The sequence below is a fragment of the Heloderma suspectum genome, chromosome 4, assembly GCF_057233095.1.
Source record: "Heloderma suspectum isolate Gila_16-S chromosome 4, 16-S_ref, whole genome shotgun sequence".
Taxonomy (NCBI): Eukaryota; Metazoa; Chordata; class Lepidosauria; order Squamata; family Helodermatidae; genus Heloderma; species Heloderma suspectum.
Genome location: NC_139461.1, coordinates 64833609 through 64855286, shown reverse-complemented (window position 1 = coordinate 64855286; position 21678 = coordinate 64833609). Strand labels below are relative to the sequence as shown.

The window sequence follows — 21678 nt, the reverse complement described above, 5'->3', positions numbered from 1 at the left end:
TCCAACATTCTCCCCCTCTCCGCGAAAGAGGCAGAAAAAACAATGCCTCTTTTGCGGGGAGAGAAAAAGCTCCCGAAAATAAGGGGCAGGTTTCGGCACATCACTAAAAAAAACTGTGCAAAAGGCAAACCACCAAATTATTGGTCATTGAGCAAAGGGGTTGTGGCCATACAGGGAATTTGGCCCCTTGGACTGAAAGATTTTCAACATCCCTTCCTTAGACACACCTTTCTTGCAGATCCTATGTGTTACAGTCCCAGTAGCTAGTATCTCATGGGTTTCTTTGTTGCAGGGTGAGTTGTTGGCATGGTTAACAAACCATCCACAACCCATGGGCTGTTTTAGGTTTGTGGGTGGTTTGTTAACCACACCAACAACGCAGCCTCACTTCGCATGACACGACAGAGCTGTGGCTGGGGACTGAATACCCACGACAAGCCGTGGCAATTGTGCAAATCACATCAATGTTTGGCAAAAGAGAAGCACAGAATGCCATAAACTTTACCTTGGAGAAATCACTTTCACCATGGGCCACAAGGCTTGCTGATAAAGAGGAGAAGAAAGGAATACAAACTGGAGAGCAGGCTGTGCTGCTTCTCCCAGGCAGAAATGTCTTCCATCTACCTCGGTCTGACAGCTAAGCAGGGTCCTTCTCTCTCTTACCTTAAAACACACACACATGCGCGCACACACACACACACACACACACACACAGAATAAAATGTAGGCCCTGTAGAGTTATGGATCTGTCAGTCAAACTGTGCAAATACTTCAAAACCCTGGCTGCTCTTGAAACTGTTGTTGTTGTTTTCTCAAGGACTTCATCCTGGCTTAAGGATCTCTGCATGTGAAAGATCAGAAAGGTACTATGCTGTATGTGTTTTGAACTTCATGTCCAACCTTCTCTGTGTTTTCCTTCATGTTAGTCCTGTTGGTTACAGATCATTGCCTACTGTCCATTGGGGATCCAGCTGCTGAAGGGAATAAAACTTTTTTTTTTTTTTAACGGAGACATGGCAGACACAGCACTACTTGCAAGCATGAAACACTTGAAGTACCCGGTGAAGTGCAGAGGAGAGATGTCAAAGCCAGGATCCTGCGTGTCTTCACTTGTCAGAAAAACTAAACTACACAAAACCAAACCAGCCCATGGCCAAGTGCAACTTTACTTCTAAATGAGCACTGAATTGGACTGAGCGTAACTACACTGCACTGAGCTGTAGTTGAACATTTTGGCATACAACGACTGAACTTTTAGATTCAGCACTGATTTATATCAGCTGATTGCTGTCGAAAGATCTGGAATTGCCATTATCAAGTAGTTAAGGCTGCAGTCCTATAACTTACTTGGGAGCAAGCCCCTTTGAGCTCAGTGGGCTTACCTCTGAATAGGCATGTATGGCAGGGCTGGCACCAGACTTCAGGATGCCCCTGCAGATGGTGCTGCTGAAGGGCCCTCCACCCAGGGGGATCTTTATGACAACGGAATGAGAAGCGCATTGGAGCATCATCCAGATTTTCATGGAATTGGCTTTGGTCCATCAGGGACACACAAAGCAAGAAAGGTTGAGTGTACCATACCTTTAAAATCTGGTTTCCACGGGTCACACAGGGCTTGAAAGGAACATACTTCCGGGTTGGGTGGGGGGAGTAGAATGGAACATCAACCCAGCAGGTGCTCCTCAACCAAAGAGAGGGGCTTGTTTCCCCGGCTCCCTGGCTACCATGTTATTATCCCTGACAGCATCTGAAGGCTCCCCATGAGAGCACCCCACCAGTGCAATTTCACCCCATTCCAGCGAACAGTCAGGACGTTACAGCTCCCACCCCCTTTCTCCTTTTCCAGGGAGTAAATACAGGGATCTTGCCGCTTCCCCCATTGACAGTCTGCAGCCTGTGTTGCCTGCTTTCCTTCCATTGAGAATCTGTAGCATCTTTTCCCCACTGAGAAAATAGGAGCTGCACTGTTTCAGGTACTACCTACCTAGTGAGAGGCGGTGGCCAGGAGTGGGAGCCTGAAGCCCTGGTATTTGTCTGTAGATACAGTGAATACCAAAGAATGCAGGAGAGGGAGGAGAGGAGGCAGAGGCAGCAGCAACTAGCAGAGGGAGTCAACTCCAGCCAGCCTTTTCCCTTCACGCAGAGAAGCAGTGAAGTAACACAAGCATCGGAGAAGAAAAGTTACACAAGCATCGGAGAAGCACATAACCACAGTTCTCAATGGGGGCGGGCTGGGAAATGGAGGCTAGTTACTCCCACTGGAGGAAAGTACAGGTGATTCTGAAGGCTTGAAAGCGCTCTAGCGCTTTGATGTGTTGGAAAGGCAGGCTAGTTACTCTAGTTACCTAGGTTACTGAGGTCACGGTCAGGTGAAAGACACCCCCCTAGGAACACCCAATCATACTGAATTTAAAGGGGAGGGATGGGCACACAGCAGCTGAACTGCAGGGAAACCAAACTAAAGAAAAACAACAGAATAAAAGTACTTTGCAAAAGTGCGGCTTCCCCACAGGTAAATTCTGGGGTGGCTGCAGACTAGCCATGATGTCATGCGCCGCACAGGACCTCCAAACAGTCCCAATACGCAGCAAATGGCCCATGAGGACAGGCCCTCCTCCTCCCTGCTTTTGCTGCCACAGTCCACCCTTTCTGCTCACTGCTCCCCAGCCCACCATTCTCCACCCCCTCCCCTCGCTGCCATCTATCACCAAACGCTCGGCTATGTTTGGGCCCTTCTTCAGAACCAGGCACTGTCAAGAGACCAGACAGATGTCACATGAGATCACCTGTGGCATGGGTGATGTCCTGGGGCATTGCTCTTCAGGAGCAGCAGTCCATCCTCTGTTAACTCTGGCTAAACAGAGGATGGACAGCTGCTCCTGAAGTGTGGCACGAGGGATCTCCTAGGATACCTCTCCAGTCTCCACGATGCCTGGCTCTGAGGAAGGACCCCATCAGAGACACGCATTTGGGTCTGGCCAGCGAGTTTCTCCTGCCAATGTTGCTCTCCAGAGGACAGGCAGCAGTAGTGAGTGGAGGGTGTCAGGAGTTGGCAGGGATGGGCCCTCCTGAGCCCATGGGCAGCTGACCCCTGATGCTAGGCCTGATGTATGGGATTGCTCTGTAAAAAGAGAGCTGCCAGGGCTCAAGCATGCTTGAAAACTGCTCCCAGGTTTTGCCCATTGTGCCCTTTAATTCCCAGATGCATTGGCTGGGATGTAGCTGCTCAGGGCTATTGACACATGTGAAAACACACTGTGAACATTTCTGAAAGTTACAATGTATTTCCCCCCTTCAGATCAGATCATCAAAAAAGGATGGGCTGCACTGTTTAATACCCAAAGGCTATACTGCAGAAGGAAAGTTCAGCTGCCTTTAGTTTTTCCACTGAAATTCACAGCTTCCTCCCTATACCCCCTCCCTCCCCCCCTCTTTCTCCTGTGTTCTTTTGAAAAGAAAACAGCAGGAGACTGTTCACACACTGCCTCCATCTTTTTTAGTTTGGTTCTAACACTTTGGCAAGCCAGGTATACACCAATTGCTGGGGAACATGAGTGCTACAGTGCTATTTCACTTGTCTCCTACTTGTGGGTTCCCCACAGGCAGCTTGTGTTGGCCACTGTGTGAACAGAATGCTGGACTAGATAGGCCCTTGGTCTGATCCATCATGGCTCTTCTTATGTTCTTATGGATGTGGAATGGCACAAAAGTCGGGAAACCACCCAATGATTGGCAGACTGTGACCACAGGAGAGCCAGATTTGGCCCCCAGGCCTCAGGTTCCCCATCCCTGTTCTAAATTCATGAAAGGGATAGCAGGAGTCCAAGCCTGTTGGGCCATCTCCCATATCATGTTCACACATTGGCATGATGTCTGAAAAGGGCAGGCTACAGCTGTACAGCTGTTTCATTTTATTGGTCATCATTGGGCCCATCACCAATTCCAGTCACAGGAAATATGCTGCTCCTTCTCTCAATCTGGGCACCTTGTTGCTAAGAAAGTATCCCTGTTTGCTCTCTTTGCTGCCTGCATGCCCACATATGGGCTCACCTCCATGATGCTAGATATGGAAATGTGTGTCATGGTCCCATCTCAGGGACGGGAAGGAAGCAGGGCCCCATTTATCCAACTTATGCAGCATCTTGTGCATCAGATGAGAGCCACCAGGAAATGATAAACTAGCAGAAGAGCAGTTCTGAAAATGAACTTCATCAAAGTTTATAAAGGTGTCTTGCATACAGCTGGATCCTCTTAATACCTACTTGTAATACCTTTCATTTCAATAACACAATACAAATTTAGGTATTTCCGCCCCTTCCCCCCACTCATAACACTTAGTTTTTATTTTGATGCAGGATTCAAGGAAGCTAATTTGTATTTGATTTCCTTCTGAGAATTTAATTTCCTGATGTTGTAAGTAATGATATGGGAGTCTTTGAAAGATTCCTGGCGAAATTACTTGCAATATTAGGGAGTCAATTTACAGCTATTGCACCTATCTTATGAGAGTATGACTTGAATACAGCTGTGTATGTACACTGCTCTACAGTATTACTATTTTTTAACTGAAGCTGTGTGCTCGGGCAAAGTGACCTGCAGTGAAACTAAAGCTGCTCTCACAGAAAAGACAGGCCTGTATTATCAGGCTGTTTTAGATTTGGGTAGTTCTGTATGCCTCTAAGAGTAATCCCGTGGAGGCAATAGAATGCTCCTACTTTAGAAATCCCAAACTAAGACAGCTGTGTTTTGTGGTAAAATAAAGTTGTCAACAGTTACTTGGATTTTAGAGTTGTCTGCTGAGGGACAAAGAGTTGTCATCTGTGCCACTTGCTCAGAGAACACAGCTTCATTGGTGTGCTTGATGTGGGGCTGAAGAAAGCCCAGAACGATACCTATGATGAAATGGACAGTTGTGTAAATTGGCTCTGAGATTTGCTGTGGCAAGATAAGAACTTTGGGGGGAAAAACTATATGGCCACCTTCCTGAACTTCCCTTCTCTACTTGCATGCACAAGCAAATCAAATGAAACTTGGAGCCAAATGGCATATTATGATGGAGATGCATGATGGAGGAGGGAGGTTAACTCTTTCTTGGTGCCATTTTGATGATAAGAAATCTCTCCATATAGTAGCAAAAGGGCTGTGCCCATGTTTTTGCTACTGGGGCAAATAGTAGCCTTGGGGAGAAGAAATTTCATTGAGAAAATAGCCCATGGAAAAGGTTTTAAAAGATTACCTCCTGTAAGGTGGTCTCAAGTCTGAATTCCCCTTCCTTCGTGGCAGCTATTTGAAAGAAAGTTGAAAAGACGGAAATGCATTCATGCATCTTGGCCCTTAGTAAACACAATTTAAGCTCCGTCTTTTATTTACATAAGGAATGCACAATAGTTTGAAGGACCTCTCCTTACTTTATTTGTATTGTATTAATTTTACCATATATGTAATCTGCTTTCCAACCACAATGGTTGTTGAAGCGGTTCACAACCATAACATCAGATTTATAGGCAGATGATATTGCCTATAACTTACTCTGACAGATTTGGAATACCAGGTGCTACTGATGGTCTCAAACAATAGTATTGTGGCTCCTGGCTCTCCTCCCCTGAAAGACGGATGTGACAAAGGGGACATTGGGAGTCAGATGTTCTTCAGAATCTTCTCTCCAGTCCACCAGGTGTTCCTGTGGCCAATACTGCTGCTGTTCAGAGCAACTGTTATCAGCCTCTGGTTGCTGGAGCTGTGCTGGGAGGTGGGGGACAGTGATTTAACAAGTCTCCTCCCTAGTACTCCTGCTAGTCCAGTGTACCTACCTCACCAGCAATGCAGCAGTGGGCTCAGGGAAGAAACCTTGAACATAGAAAGACAAGGTTTCATTACAGTGCTTTTAGAGCCAAATATATTTGTACTCAGCATACAGTTGGCTGATTACTCCACTAATTATCCAGGTCTATTAATTTATGTATCAGCTGGAATAATATGTTCAGCTTGCACTTTTTGACTCTATATTTGTGTCAGCTTTGTGTTCATTAGAAGCTTCTTTCTAAGCTTTGGTTCAGCTCTGAAATCCTATGCATGGTTAGACAGAAAAAAGTCCTACAACTACCAGCATGCCCCAGCCAGAATGAATGGCTGGGGAATGCTGGGAGTTGTAGGACCTTTTCTGTCTAAACATGCATAAGATTGCATCCTTGATTCTTTAAACCGGTTACTCTCTGGCTGCATTTGGACATAATGCTAAACCATGGTTTAGTCTTATTTCAAACCACAGCAAGCCTTGGGCTTGCACACTCCCCTCCCTTCCTCTGGTGCAGCTGCAAGGAGGAGACTGGATGCTTTGACTTCTGTTTTATATTAACCACAGTTGAGTGTGTTGCCTGAAACCTAAAGGCTGTGGTTGATCTTAACTATGATTTGCTGAAACAAGCTTGCTTCTTAAACTATGATTTGAAGTTGGTTTATTTCAACAAACCATAGTTAAGATTAACCACAGTTTGTCTAGGACACCATGACAAGCTTTAATTCATCTTAAATGGAAGTGAAAGCTTCAGTACTCCTCACAGCCATGCTCGAGGTGGGGGGGGGAATGCACAAGTGCAAGGCTTTCTGTGGCTCATTTTCATAATGTTAAACCATAGTTTGGTGTTACATCTGAAGGTAACCGTTGCCCGATACTTCTTCCAATTACAGTCCCATGTCCTTCCTTGCCTGAGTTCTACCAGGATATTTCAGCAGAAATGCATCACAGTGCAACAAAATATCCCATTGGCATTGCAGTATGTTGTGCCAATATCGCAGGCAAATGTGCCAGCACAAATGTTTATAATGGCGATATTAGTGCCCTGCATGTAACAGTGTTTTGTGCCATGCCTACAATACCAAATACAATATTTGTATCTTGCCTGTCTTGAGGTAAGCCTTAACCTAAGCAGTTACGTAAAGGTAAAAGCAGTAATAAAAAAGCAAAAGCAAACACTACAACTCCTCTCCCCATTAAAACAGCTAAAAACTGTTTAGAGAAAACACTGTGGGTTCCATCGAATATCATGAGAGTGGGCTTCTGTTCATGCAAAAAGACTTCCTCTTCTCCTCCTCTCCATTGTACCCCACCAAAATCTGCTCAGGAGGGTCCCCTAACCCTTCAGAGCAGTTTTGGGAGGTGCATGGGGAGCTGCATAGGAGACAGCAAGTCTGTTTCATCAGTAGTGTCCATTTTGCTAGCAGATGGCCACAGTTTGCTACAAAACCATATCTTTTATTTGCCTTCTAAAAGACAAACACATTGGGCATAACTGGGATGGGTGGGAGGTGTCTGTAGAAAGTAAGTTCCTGAAAGCGTTGACTATAAATGGGGAGGATCTTTTCCCAATAGAACACACTTCTTGGCGGATGGGGGTATGGAGCTAGGCCTCCCCTAAAGAGACATGGCAGTTTAAATATTAAAGGCACTCCCTCATGTAGGGTTCTTTTTTTCAGAGCAATGTCTGATCTGAAGCACCTTAATTTCTGAGGACTTGAAATAAGATAATATGTTTTTGAATTTTTGAAATGTCTTGATTATCTGCCACACCCATTGCCTGCTGCTCGCGTATTAGGTACAAATATCCTATCAGGACAATGCTAAGAAATGATTATTCTATAAACAATTGTCTCTTATCACCCACATTTCTTTTTCTCATAATTGTTCTTGTTTTCATGCTAGACAAATATATTCCGGAGAACTACACATAAATGTCTTCCTGCATTCATATAGAACAGGCTACAGGATCAAAACTGTCAAAGAACAACAAAGACATACTGACTCAATATCTTCATTGTATTCCTTGTAACTCTGAAAATAACTGTTTGAAAAAGAAGCTTGTTTCCAGGTATGTTATTGATATCAGATTGACGTACATTCTTTCCAGGTGTTCTAGAGAGAACAATAATAGGTAAACAGTGAAAGATTAAGGACCCTCATCTCCCACTTAGTACATTTTCCACTTTTGTTTGTATGGCATTTGGTTTAGTAGATTTTTCTCATCACTTCCTTATTGCATGATCAACATTACGAAGAGGCAAAAAAGAAAAGCAATTTAGAGCTTGTTGTGGCTGAAAGCACATTATGGCAGAGCTAGTGGAAAATAAAAAGGACAAGTCCCTTTCATTCCCAACTGTCAGCATTACAAAATGACTAAAGTTTGTTTAAAATCTAAGATAAACATATAAAACATTACACCCACATTATTAAAGGCAACATTTAATAAGAGAACACAGTTACTGTTTATATAGTACTTCTCTGGGCTGCTTGATTTTGCATTAACCTTGGATCTAGAAAGCTTGAGTTCAAATCTTCAAGAGCCCACTTGGTTCTCTCAGGCAGGCAGTCTCTCAGCTTTAGTTCATCTTCTATAGATCAGGGATTATGCTATCTCATAAAACTCATAAAGCTGTTTTGGAATAAAGACTAGAAGCATGACCTTGTGATCACTGTAGTGATTTGAACATCCCTCCACAGCCTGGTGCCCTCCAGATGTTTTGGATTACAATGTCCATCATTCCTGACCATTGGACATACTGGCAGGGGATAATGGGAGTTGTGCTCCAATGCATATGGAAAGAACCAGGTCAAGGAAGGCTGGATTATAGTGTCAGAGTAGCACTGGGAAACCTGAATTCAAATCAGCCCGGAAGCTAACTGGGAGACTTTGGGGCAACCCCAAAGGCCATCTCCAATCATTCAATAATACAATAAGAGTGGGAGTACACTGCAAAATATGATTAAGACATAGCCCAGCATAATCCATTACTACGTCCAGTATATACAGTAACTGGGGACTTACACCATGATAAAGACTGTAACACATTATGGAGATGAGCAATAGTGAAAAAGGATCAAAACACAAAACCATTTAGTGAATATATAAGAACTAAAGGAAATCAAATATTCCAAGAAGATGTATGATCACAAATAGCTCTAATGTTAGTAGTTTTAGCACAAAAAAGGAAAGAGATGGAGAGACAGAATGCTCTGCCCATTTGTGATTGCCGCAGCTATTAAACATTCATCTTCCTTCATTATTCTGAATCATACTGGCAGTCAATCATATGAAATTCAACCCATTCCTTTTTAATAGACAGAGCCACAATTAACAACCAGCTAAATCAAGTATAATCTCCTGAGTCTGATTTGTCAGAAAAAAGACCAATACATCCTCACCTACACAATCTCTTTTAGATCCCAGACCACTTTCTCTCAGCCTAACCTACCTTAAAGTGGTTGTTGTGAGAATAAAAAGGGAGAGGATCATGTGTGTCACTTTGACCTTTGTGGAGAAAAGACAAGTTTTAGATAATAAATAAATAAATAAATAAATAAATAAATAAATAGTTGCCCCTCTCCTAATTTCCCCAAATGTTTTGATATGATGGCATATTTATGCTGATTCAGTTAGTTACTATTCTGCAGTATTCTGCAAAATATTCTGGCAGAAATAATCACATATAAAATAAGTACCTGATAATTGATCAGTATGTCTGAAGTATACTTTAGTAAAAAAAAAAAATAATTAAAAGGGGTCCAAAGGAAGCTGTATCAAAGTTATTTTTCCAATTGCCATATTAATTTTCTTTCTGGATTTCTTTGTTACCAAGTAAGACCATGTAAGGACAATGATAACAATAACTTGGACAAAACCACAAAAGAACCAACCCGAAATGACTGCTGGTTTCATGACAACAGTGTCAGATAGCTGTTGCCACTTGGAAAGCACTGTCAGTCACAGTTCATTTCAGCAGGGCAGGTCTCTTGCTTGGCAGCCATCTTTCTTCTGCCTTTGGTAGGGATGTCAGAGAATTCTGCCACAGATCTCGGTGAGGCCGAATGCCAGTGCATTCGGCCCCCCGAACTCCGTGGCGGAATGGCCTGCCCCTCCACCGCCCGCCCCCCCCGTGGATCCCCCCCGGGATGAGACTCACCTGGGGCGGATCTTCTGGGTGGCGGCGGCTCTGGCGGCAGCTCCGACGGTGGCGGCCGGTCTTCCGACCGGCTGCCGCCACCGCCATTTCCAGGCTTGTGTAAAAAAAAAAAAAAAAAGACGTGATAGGCTATGTAAAGATTTACGTAGCCTATCATGGCTAGGTTTTTTAAAAAGATAGATGTGATAGGCTATGTAAATCTTTACGTAGCCTATCATGGTTGGGTGGGTTTAAAATAAAAAAAAACCCGCGTACGCAAATGGCAGTGGCTATGACCGCCGCCATTTGCGTTCCTTCTTTTTGGCCATCTTAATCTACGTAAATATTTACGTAGACTATGACAGCGAAAATAAAGGGGAATGCAAATAGCGTAGCCGCCATTTGCGTATGCGTTTTTTTTTTTTTTACCCAGAGCCCTCCGCGGCCGGAAATCTGGCTGCGGACGGCTCTGGCCTGGCCAGGCCGGGCCTGGCTGGCTGCTCCGTGGAGCTGCCGCGGAGCACAGCCGGCCGTTCGAGGATTCCAGGGGGAGGAACGGAGCGCCTCCCCCCCGGCCAGGATTCCAGGGGGAGGGATGGAACGCCTCCCCCCCCATCAACATAATCCGTGAAAGGTAAGTCACTTTCGTACATCCCTAGCCTTTGGTTGTCTGCTTTCTTGTTCATCTTTCCATTCCTCAGGTCTTTGTCCAGTATATTCTAGGACTGTGAAAATACCACACACAGAAGTCCTTGTTGGACGTCTATTTCCAACAAAGTTGGGGCAGAGGAGGGAAATTCAGCAATACCCACAGGGTAGCACCAGAGATAAGAAGTTGTTTTACTTTCAAGCAATGGACCTGTCCATCTTTTTTCTGCAGAAAGTCCTTGGAAGCAAAGCTTAGTGTCATTTCCAGGGACATGATGTGCTGGAGGAAGATGTACATTCTAACTGCTTGATGTGTCTTTTACCTTTAAAATGATTTTTTTAAAAAGAAGTAATAATGTAGAGATAGACCTCTACTGAAAGTTTAATAAGGTAATGTCTACACCCAAACGTCCATCTCACCCAACCCAAACGTTGCTCCCCACATCCCATCTTCAGGAAAGGTTTTGCTTCTTCCCACTCCCCTGAGAAACTGTGAAACATTCCCTGGTACCTTCTCCTACCACCACCAATGGACTTTTCTTCCTTGGCTCTTTTTCAAAGTTCTATAGCCCCCTTTCACTTGATCTCCATTCTATAACCTCATAAGAGTATGGCAATGCACTTTATGCATGCTGAGCATTTATCCATTGTGGGGCATTCATATAATTGTTGGATTTAATGTTCAGAACTTCTAAGCCTGTTTCTCTTTTTTCATCCTGCATGACTGATTCAGTAATTCTGTTGTTGTTTTGTTGACCCATAAAAAATTGTAATTAAGCATTGTCATACTCCAAATCCTAGAGAGTCCTATTTTTATTGGCAAGGTCTGGAACAAGAAGTTTATTTGTTGCAGTATCATCATTTTAATCACAGCTAGAAAAAATAGCATCTGCGAGTTTTCTATTTGAGATTTGACTTTACTGTATAATTTTTCATAATTTTTATATAGATCGTTATTCTCTTTACCCCTATCTTACTGATTTCTCATTCTAAAGTCATTTTAACAAGTTGTATTTTTTAATTTGAAGGTGCATATTAATTATTGACCCTATTTTTTCACTTCTGTTTTGAATACTTTAGTCAAATCTAATGGATCGATTATGGTTAGGGCCATGTAGTCCACATAAAGATTCACTTTGAATATTTCTATTTTGTTCTTGCCTCTTTTATCTCTGTTTGATTCCTTATCACTATTATGAAGGCACTGAACACAATATAAACAGCAGAGCTGTAAGGCACATCCCGACCTTCTTTCTTTCATTTGGTGGAGATTATGCGAGATGTATCCATTTACTGAAATGAGTGCCTTTGAAGCCGTATGAATTGCATAGATCTGTACAAGAAACTTCTGGCCAAAATGATGGATGCTGATTTCTGAATGTGTTCAAATATTACAGAACTAAGCTGGCTAAGGATTTGAAACCTCTCTCTGAGTTAAAATTTGCATTGGGAGGTACTTCTACTTGTGGCATTTGAGTTCAGTGCAATGTTGTCACACTTGTAACAGGAGACTGAACTTTAGCACAGGGTTGGGCAACCTTTGGCCTTCGGCCTAATTTCAAAAGCTGTCTGTAAGCAATCAGTTCAGACTTCTGGCAAGAGTGACTTGTCCCTCCCCTAGCAACCTGCTGGGTGGAGAGGGAGAGAGAGAGAAGGAGCTGGCAGAGTTAGTTAAGTTAGTCAGTGAATAGAATCAGAGAAAGCTTGTGCATGAGAAGAGGAGAGAAGCTACTGAAAGCCGAGATGTGATGTTAGGTTTTTAGAACATCGTCATCATCATCATCCAGTTATTGTTTGTTCTGAACACTGACCCGTTAAACAAACAAACAAACAAACAAATAAATAAATAAATATTGGTTTATGCAATATTTAAATACCTATGTTCTGATCTGCGTGCATTTCAAGATTGGCATATCTCACCTAGGGATCTGGTAGAAATCCACAACAGAACCAAATGAGTTTGGATTTTCATGAATCCAACGCATGGATTCCACAGAGGACCAGCTTTCCCCCTGTCAGGTGGATTCTGTGGACTTGTGGACCAGTTTTCTAACTTCCCGAATTTTGCGCAAATTTTGTCATAGAAAAATACTCAAAATAAAAAACCCAGGCCAAAAACGAGCATTTCCCCCCATACGCTAAAGTATGAAAATGCGCAGTTTAGGGGAATTTTTGCATTTCTGCCTGTGCAAAATTGTACAAGTGCATGTTTGCGCAAATTTGGGAGGGGGAAAATCCGATTCTGGCAATGGGCAGAGGATGGAATGAAAAGCACCTGACAATCCATGGAACACATGGAATGGATTTTATACAATCCGTACATTCCTAATCTCACCCTACGTACCAAGTATATAAAGAGGAGAGTCCTACTGCTCTCTATAAATCAGCTGGTTTTCTGTGGAATTCTGGAAAAAAATATGGACTCAGTGACCTCTAGGGGCCAGGGCCTTATAGTGGAGCCCTAGTTACATCACAGTTTCCTTTAGCTGCTAAAGTTTAGAAGGACTTGAACCCTAAACTAGTTGTAGTTATTCCTCATTATGCAACAAAATGAATTAAAAGAAAAAGAATAAAAATAATTTTTAAGCAAGAAAGGTCTGTACAAAATTGAGATTTCCAACAGATTGTTGCTTGCTTAGCCATACTCTCAGCCATCAAAATGCATTTTAAAAGAACAAAACTATATGCATCAGGTAAGGAGTGACGTATGATGGGAAGGGATTGAAGAGGACAGAGGAGTGCCCAATAGACTGATCAAGAGACAAGGTGGATAAATGAAAACAGATTCAAAAGTATGCCTTTTTTATTATCTAAAGAAGTACTGGTGACATCCAAAGAACTGTCTAATATGAAATTTACTGGCTGTGGTGAGGTTGGTTTATGTTGGGCAGTGATAGCCTCAATCTGTACCAACCAAGTCTCAGTGTCTGCAAAAATGTGGGATGTAATGCATCTCATAAAACTAGCAGCTTATGAAATATCAGTCATTATGTTTTGTTCACTGAAGGAATTTGGGATTGTATTGCATTAGATATAATGGACCCACTTTCAACATCAGATAGAACTTTTGTAGTTAATTGTTACAAAACACATATTATTAAAGAAGCCGCTGTGTAATTGTAATGTAAGCCTGAAAATATTTGTTTTCCTTTATTTTTAATTCTCCATATGTTAATAATATGTTAATATAAAAAGAATAACAGGATTTGCCCTGTTAAGATTATGCAGGGGGTTTATGGAGCTTTTAAAGTGCATCTTCTAATTTGAGAAGGGAGATGATGGGAAAGAAGGCAACCAAAAGTTTACCATTCCAGGCCTTGGGTTCAGATGCTCTGTGATGTAGCCTGGATTGCAGGGTTTTGCTACGGTCTGATCTTTAGCAGGGGTTAGGTCAGGTCAGCTTCCTCAGAGAAGCAAGGCAATAAGAGATCAACACCACAGAAAGCTCTGAGTGGTGCTAGGGCTGGAAGCCAGACCTAGTCGCCTGTATGTTGCTCCAACAACGATCAGAGCAAGACTGATATTTAAATAGGAGTGTTGCTGAATTTAGGCTAGGGATGGGCAGACTCACCCACACCCAGGTTTGCTGGGCACTCACTGAGCCCTTCCTCATGGTGCCATGCGAGCTTCATCACAGCCCGACAAGTGCCTGACAAAGTCGCAGGATCACCTGTCATCCCTAGCGAGCTGCCATTGTGTGCAACAATGGTGGCTTGGGTTCTTCCGGGTGGGTAATGTTGTGTACTTGGCAGCTGTAAAGACCTCATTTATGCAACATTACAGGTGTGAATGCTCCATTCACACCTGTAATATTGTGTAAATGGGCCCTTAATGGCTGCCAAGTATGCAACATCAACTACCTGGAAGCACCTGAGCCACCATCATTGAACACATTGGCAGCTCACTAGGGAGGATGGGTAGCCACCTGGTGCTTGCTGAACCACGGAGTGCTAGCTGAGTGGGTCCGTGAGCAACCTACGGTTCAGCAAGCGGGGTTCAGGAGGGCGAGTGAGGAGGAGTTGTCAAACTCCAACACCCCCCGCCCAGAGTCTCGCGCCATCTCTAATTTACCCTGGTTGGTTCTGCCTCCATACTGACTGAGCCTTTGTCTCTTAAAGGGACGTGGTCTGTTTTGGCAGTCTCTGGCTGCAATTATGTGGGAGTGGCTGTGGCATGCTAGTTTCCTCATAGCCTGAGTTCTCAGAGTTTGAGGGTGGCAATATGAGCTCCTCTGCATGCAGGAGAGTTGGGCCCTGGAGAATTGAGTCCCAGGGAGGTCAAAGCCTCATGACACCTTTCTGTAGCTGAGTCTTCTCCCTGAACCATTAACTCTAGAGCCGCTTCTTTTGAAGACAAGGAGTTAGAATCCTGAAAGGATGAGGGTTCAGGGTCCTGGTCCATGACAAGAAGTAGAGTTATGAAATAAAGGGGACATGAGGAAGGGTTGATGATGAGAGCAAAGTGGCCATTTCACTAAGAGATATGGGTTTAGGGATGGCGGAGAATTTCTCCACGAATCTCCAGGAGGCCGAATGCCAACGCATTCGGCCCCCCGAAATTAGTGGAGAAATGGTCTGCCACCCCCCCGCCACCCCCCGGGATGGGACTTACCTTTGGTGAATGTCCCTGGCGCTGGTGGCTCCCAGCGGCTCCCAGTGGCGGTGCGGCGGCAGCCGGTCTTCCGACCGGCTGCCACCGCCGCCATTTCCAAGTAAAAACAAAACAAAACTCAAGCAAACGTGATAGGCTACGTAAAGATTTACGTAGCCTATCACGGCTAGATTTTCAAAAAACACCATGATAGGCTACGTAAATCCTTACGTAGCCTATCACGGCTGACTTTGAAAGAAAGAAAGAAAAAAAGTGTGTATGCAAATGGCGGCGCACATGGGCGCCGCCATTTGCGTTTCTTATTTGGGCACGTGTAGTCTATGTAAACATTTACGTAGACTACGGCGAAAATAAGGGCAACGCAAATAGCATGGGCGCCGCCATTTGCGTACGCGCTTTTTTTTTTTTCAAAGTCAGCCGTGATAGGCTACGTAAGGATTTACGTAGCCTATCATGGCTGACTGCAGGGATGCAAACGGCGGCGGCTATGGCCGCCGCCATTTGCGTCCCGGCCGGCAAGGAGGATTCGTGGCTGGAGGGACGGGGCGCCTCCCCCCTGGCCAGAATTTCGGCTGGAGGGACGGGGCGCCTCCACCCCGGCCAGAATTTCGGTGGGGAGGGATGGGGCGCCTCCCCCCCCGCCAAGAATTTTGGGGGGAGAAACGGAGCGCCTCCCCCCCATCGCGAAGCAAGCTGCGGGACCAAGCAAGGGACTTTCGTCCATCCCTATAATGGGTTACAGAAAAAGATGAATACGGTGAGGAAAAGAGGGAGAAAAAATGTCGTGGATAGCTTTGATTTAATATTGAAGAAGAAGGCAACTTTGGCCAGAAAGTGAGAAATGGGAGAAAGAAGAAGGCATTAGCAAAAGATCAGAAGTAAAGAACAGGTAGCAAGGTTGTTAAAGTGGGTATAGGTCAGTGTGGTAGAGTACTGTTGTATAACTAGATGGAGTGGCCACCAATAATGCCTTTTTTGTGTTATTGCCATTTTTCAAAGATTTCATTTTCAACTGATTGCAGACATTGTGATCAACAGGAAGCAACCTCCAAACTACAGAGGGCCAAGACCACATAAGCCTGTCAAAACCCATGCCTGACAGGAACTTGCCATGTATGAAAATATCAAGTTTAAAGACATGATGAACTCTCATCTAGGGTGGCAATCTCTGGTCAATGTAATATAAATGAGTAACAAAAAGAGGTCATTCCCTGGCATTTCAATATATGATTCCAGAACCTGGAAAGTATGAGAGAAAGTGACAAAATACTATTTTCACACCAACATTTGCCTGACAAGATAATCATAACCCATCACATTTTCAAATTCATGGAGTGAATAATTGGACACATACCACAGCTATTTCAGTAATCAGTGCTTGGTCACTTTTGAAATACCGATTTGTTTGCTAATATCATAGGATGCTTGCTATTAATAAAATCTGAAGTTAATTAATATACTCAATTCAGATTGCAACATATAATTTACAGCTTTGTACTTAATAATTTAAAGAAGTCTCTTGACTATGACCCCATGATGTGTCATCTCAGTGCTATATATTAACTCAGTAGTACTGTCTATTGAGTTGCTTGCTTTTATGTGTTGGCTGGATTAGGCTGAGTTTATTTCTGATACCATCTGTCACGAGAGGCTATGTGATGCGGATGGATGTCTGCTAACTGGACTGTTTTCTTGTGTGTTCAAGCAGTTCTACAATTCTCCAAAGACATTGCTAGCACTGGATGGAAGGTCGCTACAGGAGAGCAGATCTGAAGCTGAGATCATTACTGTGAGATGTATGTGAAGTGCTTTGAATACATGAAAGGGAGCTGCATAAAATGTTAAGTATTAAATTCATGTCTGTGGACTTCCAAGGTGCCTGTTCCTTCTATGCTGCAAAATCCTTAGCCAGAAACATCCTCAAGCTCAGGCCCTTCTACAAACCCCAAGTCAGGTTGCATGCAGCCTGGTCTTCTGTAACAGCTGTTGGAGAATCAAGCATGGTGCTGCAATTTGGATCACACAATATGATTTCAAACATGAGCAAGACTTATACTTTCTGCCTTGCTCTTTGTTTTGCACTTCAGGGCTGGGAAACAAGTGGTTCTCCAGATGCTGATGGACTGCAACTTCCTTCAGGCTTAGTCAGCAGAGCCAATGGTGATGCATGATGGGAGTTGTAGTGCAACAAAACCTGGTGGGCCACACAGTCCCCACGCCTGCTGTACTTGACTCCATCCTCTGCTTACTTTTACCTTGGTTTTCATTATGTTCATTATTCAAGGGTTTGTTTTTTTTTAAGCCACACATCTTGTTATTCTAATCCAGTTCAAACAATAAATCCTTTCACATCTCTGGCCTTGCCCTCTCTCTTGAAATCAATGAGACTTTGATGCATTTAACTTTGGTTGGATTGTGCCCTGAGAGCACACTTTGAGCACTGATTTTTTTATTTAGATGTGTGTAAAAGGAAATTATGCAAGGATAGTGCTTGGTATCTTCCGTTCACCAGTTCGAATAAACACAAACAAAAATGAAAGAGTATAAAGCATAAAAGAATATTGGCAACACAAAGGGAAGGAGCCCTTTGGTGCTGATGCTGGCTAAGCTCCACAAGCACTATCACCTAGTTAGACATTGGTATGACTTTTGCTGCCATAGTCTTACTGTGCTAAGGGTAGGGATGGATGAATTGCCAGTTTCACTTTCACTCCCACATTTAGATTTTTAATATCTCAAGTTTATGAAGAAACGTGCAAATGCTGATAAGTTCTTATCAAAGAAATGAACCAATCAAAATTCTCTCCCATCAGTATGGGCCTGAATTCAATCGACACAGCTACTCCCAGCATTGACAGGACTATGTTGACTTGGATTCCTGCACTGAGCAGGGGTTTGGACTCGATGGCCTTGTAGGCCCCTTCCAACCCTACTATTCTATGATTCTGTGTTGTACCTGCCTGCCACGAAGCAGTTAAAGATGAGGAGCCTGTCAGTAAAAAGAAGTGGCAACCCTAATTCAACACCACAAACATGATCAAATAAAGAGGGATTCGAACCCAGACCTTTAAGAGCTAAGCATTCAAAGCCCTCGGCATGGATGGGCGAATCTGACAGTTTTGCTTTCTCCCGCATCTGTTTCTTTTAATCTCACATTCTTTCCATCCAGCATATGAAGGTATTTGCGAAGGCCACACTCCCTCGCTGCTAGCAGAAGTAGCTATGCTGCTATGGGAAATGGCCATGTGGCTGTATTCCCACTGATTCTGCTGGGAGACAAGGTGCATGGGAAGAATTGTGCTCTGCCTGGCTCACCAAACAGCTGTTTTGGTGGGCTGCAGTGGGAAGCATGATTCTGCTGGGAAACAAGTTTCCACAGACTTTGGCTCCCCCCAGAATCGCTGGGCATCTGGCCGCATGGAAATGACAACTGTGGTGGTATCAGTGGGGGACCCATAGGGGGCCACAAATCCCCCTATGGGAAGCTGCATGTGGCCTATGACCTGTGTGTTGCCCACACTTGGGTTAGAATTAGTGATGTGCTAACTTAAACCCATTTTCTCTACTAATTCCCTCTCCCCTCCACCCTCTTCCCTCTCCCCTTTCCAAATGTCAACCAATCCAATTCCCCCCACCACTGAAACTCTGTCATCCCATGGTCCCTCCAGCTCCTCTTCCCATTTATCTTAACATTCCACAGTTCAAGTGATCACATCCCCCTCCCCTGTAAACACAAACCCCAAACATAATTGATTACATTGCTGTTAATACATGAAGTTCTGCATCAAAGAGATGCTTAGCTGAGCTGCAAAGTCCACCAAGTAACTGGGGGAAAAAATCCCAAAGACAAAAACTAGAGTCACTTTTCAAGTGCTCATTATTCCCCATCAAATAGGATTATTTAAAGACCTGAACTGTTCTGTATTTGATTAAAGTCATCAGGATGTCTGACAGAAAGAAGTGCTGAAAAATTTTCTGATATGCTGCTCTATATAATTGGATAATAAAATATCACTGGTTCAGCTTGAAATCAAGAAGCCAATCAGTTCAAAGAAACCTATAAATGAAAGTCTAGTCAGAGCCATCTCCAGAGGAGGGAAACAGAAGGAAACAAAAATTCTGCTGTGATTAAAAAATATTGTGACAGATTTGTCCTTGTCTAGGGATTTTATGAGATGGAATTTCTGTATTTAGCTTGATTGTCTATTGGCAGGTAAAGTGTCCCATGTCATTCAACGGACTGCTCTGAACATAATAGCTGCTTCCTGACAACTGTTTTAAATGGTATCTATAGTATTCCTGGAATGCGTAGATCACACCTAAGCGATTCTGTGAATTGGTTCAAATTACATTAGTGCATAAGAAAGGGTTTTCTGGGCACCACAAGCAATAGAACTGACTGAGTTTTAGTGCTTCTCAGAAATCAGGATCTGAATTTATTCAGGGATCAACAATTGTTGCCTGGTCTTAGTCACCACGTGAAACACTGTGGTTGCCTACCCTGCTAGTTTAGGAGACATGGTGCTTGCCCATCTAGGCATCTTGGCCCAGCAGGGTCCAAGGAACCTAGACAGAAGCCTTCTGCTGCCTCCATCCCACATGAGAAAGGGAGGCACAGACTGCGTTATGGTTGACTTGGCACCTTGTCTCAGCAGGACCAAGGAAGCCTCCCCCTTGCCTTCCTTTCCCATGGGACAATCCTCACCCACCTCTGCAGCAAAGGCGGCTGGGGCTCAACACATGCACTAAGCAGCTCACTTGCCACAGTGAGCATGGTGAGTGAAAATGCTGAAGCCTGCATTTATTTGCTGTTACTGCCCTCTTTTCTATCCACAGGAACACTCTAGGAGGCATACATAGGAATTATACCAAAATCTCTCTCTTTCTCTCATTCATTATATATATATATATATATATATATATATATATATACACACACACACACACACACACACACACACACACATATACACACTGTGTGTGTGTGTATATATATATATATAATAACAGTTCATAAAATCAACTGTATGGATTATTCCCGAAGAGAAGTGTTCATCAATATTGGAAAAAATAAATGTAAGACGAAAAGCCTATTTATGCATGCTTTTCTAAAGCGGAGAGGCCCTTCTGTGATGCTATTAACAACTGCATGTTACAATGACAACTATTTGGCTGGAAAATCACACACACACACACACACACAATCACAGGGATGGTTTGAAAATTAGCCTTCACTGAGATTTGTTGTGACTCTTGGCAAATGCCTCTCCGTATTAACTGAGGACCTAACACTACCATATGAGGACTTCGGTACCTGATAAATGCATTTATGATTTAGCTCTATATTTTATAGATGTTCTTCAAACACATGAATATTGGGGAATATGGGGAAGCCATATAAGGTGGTGTGTATTAATTTAGCAATATGGGCAGGTTCATTTGATGTCAGTACTTACAGGGATACAATTTTGATTTCAAGATATGCATGATATTATAATGTATAAAGGAGTAAGAACAACAGGCTTTCTATGCATAATTTGAGTGTGAATTCTAATTAGCCTAAAATACAATGAATTTGCAGAGACATCTTTTCCTGCTATCCTTGAGCACAGCAGAGTTAAATGTCACACCGTAACATCTCTCAGATTGGCCACTTCCTCTTCACACCTCCTTCTGTATGATGAACTGTATCTTGCCTGCAGTTCTGTAACCTTTTTGTTTCCAGCTTCCCCAGTTTCTTTCCCCCATTTCCCCTTCCCTTACAGTACTTACCCTAATGCATAATAGTGCATCCAAAATTTGTATAGGATATAATTTTCAAAGATAATAAAACAAAAGAGAAAACAGGTATAAATGGCTTTTTTCATGCTTGTCAAAATTTATACAATACACTGTCAGATTTTCTTCACACAAGAATCCTGCACAAAAGACATATGAATTCAGAGTTAATTCAGCTAATTATTATTTCTTCCATGTCAGTGCATCCAGAGAATTATTTATAAAATCAGGAAAAAACCACGCTTCCTATAATTTATTCTGCCATTTGCAAATGTTTGAGTTAATCAGATACATCACTGGAAATACTAAAAGACATTCAAATTATCTTGCTTTGAATGAATCTTAAAAATAAAAAAATGAGAATACTTTTTAAATTACGAAAGTGAATTATGCAACTTTGGTTCTTGTACTAGCTCATATACAATACTCAGGGTTAAATTTAATTGTAGTACAATAAAACGTGTGTGTGCGTGCGTGTGCGTACGTGCGTGCATTTTTTAAGGTAAAAAAGGTAAAGGTGTCCCCAACCAGTCGTGTCCGACTCTAGGGTGCGGTGCTCATCCCCGTTTCTAAGCCGAAGAGCCAGCACTGTCCGAAGACGCTTCCGTGGTCATGTGGCCGGCATGACTGAACACCGAGGTGCACGGAACGCTGTTACCTTTCCCGCCGAAGCAGTACCTATTTATCTACTTGCAATTTCTTGCTTTC

At 43.2% G+C, this 21678-nt stretch overlaps 1 long non-coding RNA gene across 1 annotated transcript in view; it reads left to right on the top strand.

Annotated features, from left to right (window-relative positions):
* Positions 1 to 17550, top strand: part of LOC146346935 (uncharacterized) — a 127469-nt gene extending 109919 nt beyond the window's left edge. The window contains exons 3-4 of the long non-coding RNA XR_014789841.1: positions 7700 to 7865; positions 16901 to 17550. This is a non-coding gene — a long non-coding RNA (uncharacterized LOC146346935). The remainder of the gene's footprint in view (positions 1 to 7699; positions 7866 to 16900) is intronic.
* The last annotated feature ends 4128 nt before the right edge of the window (positions 17551 to 21678 follow it).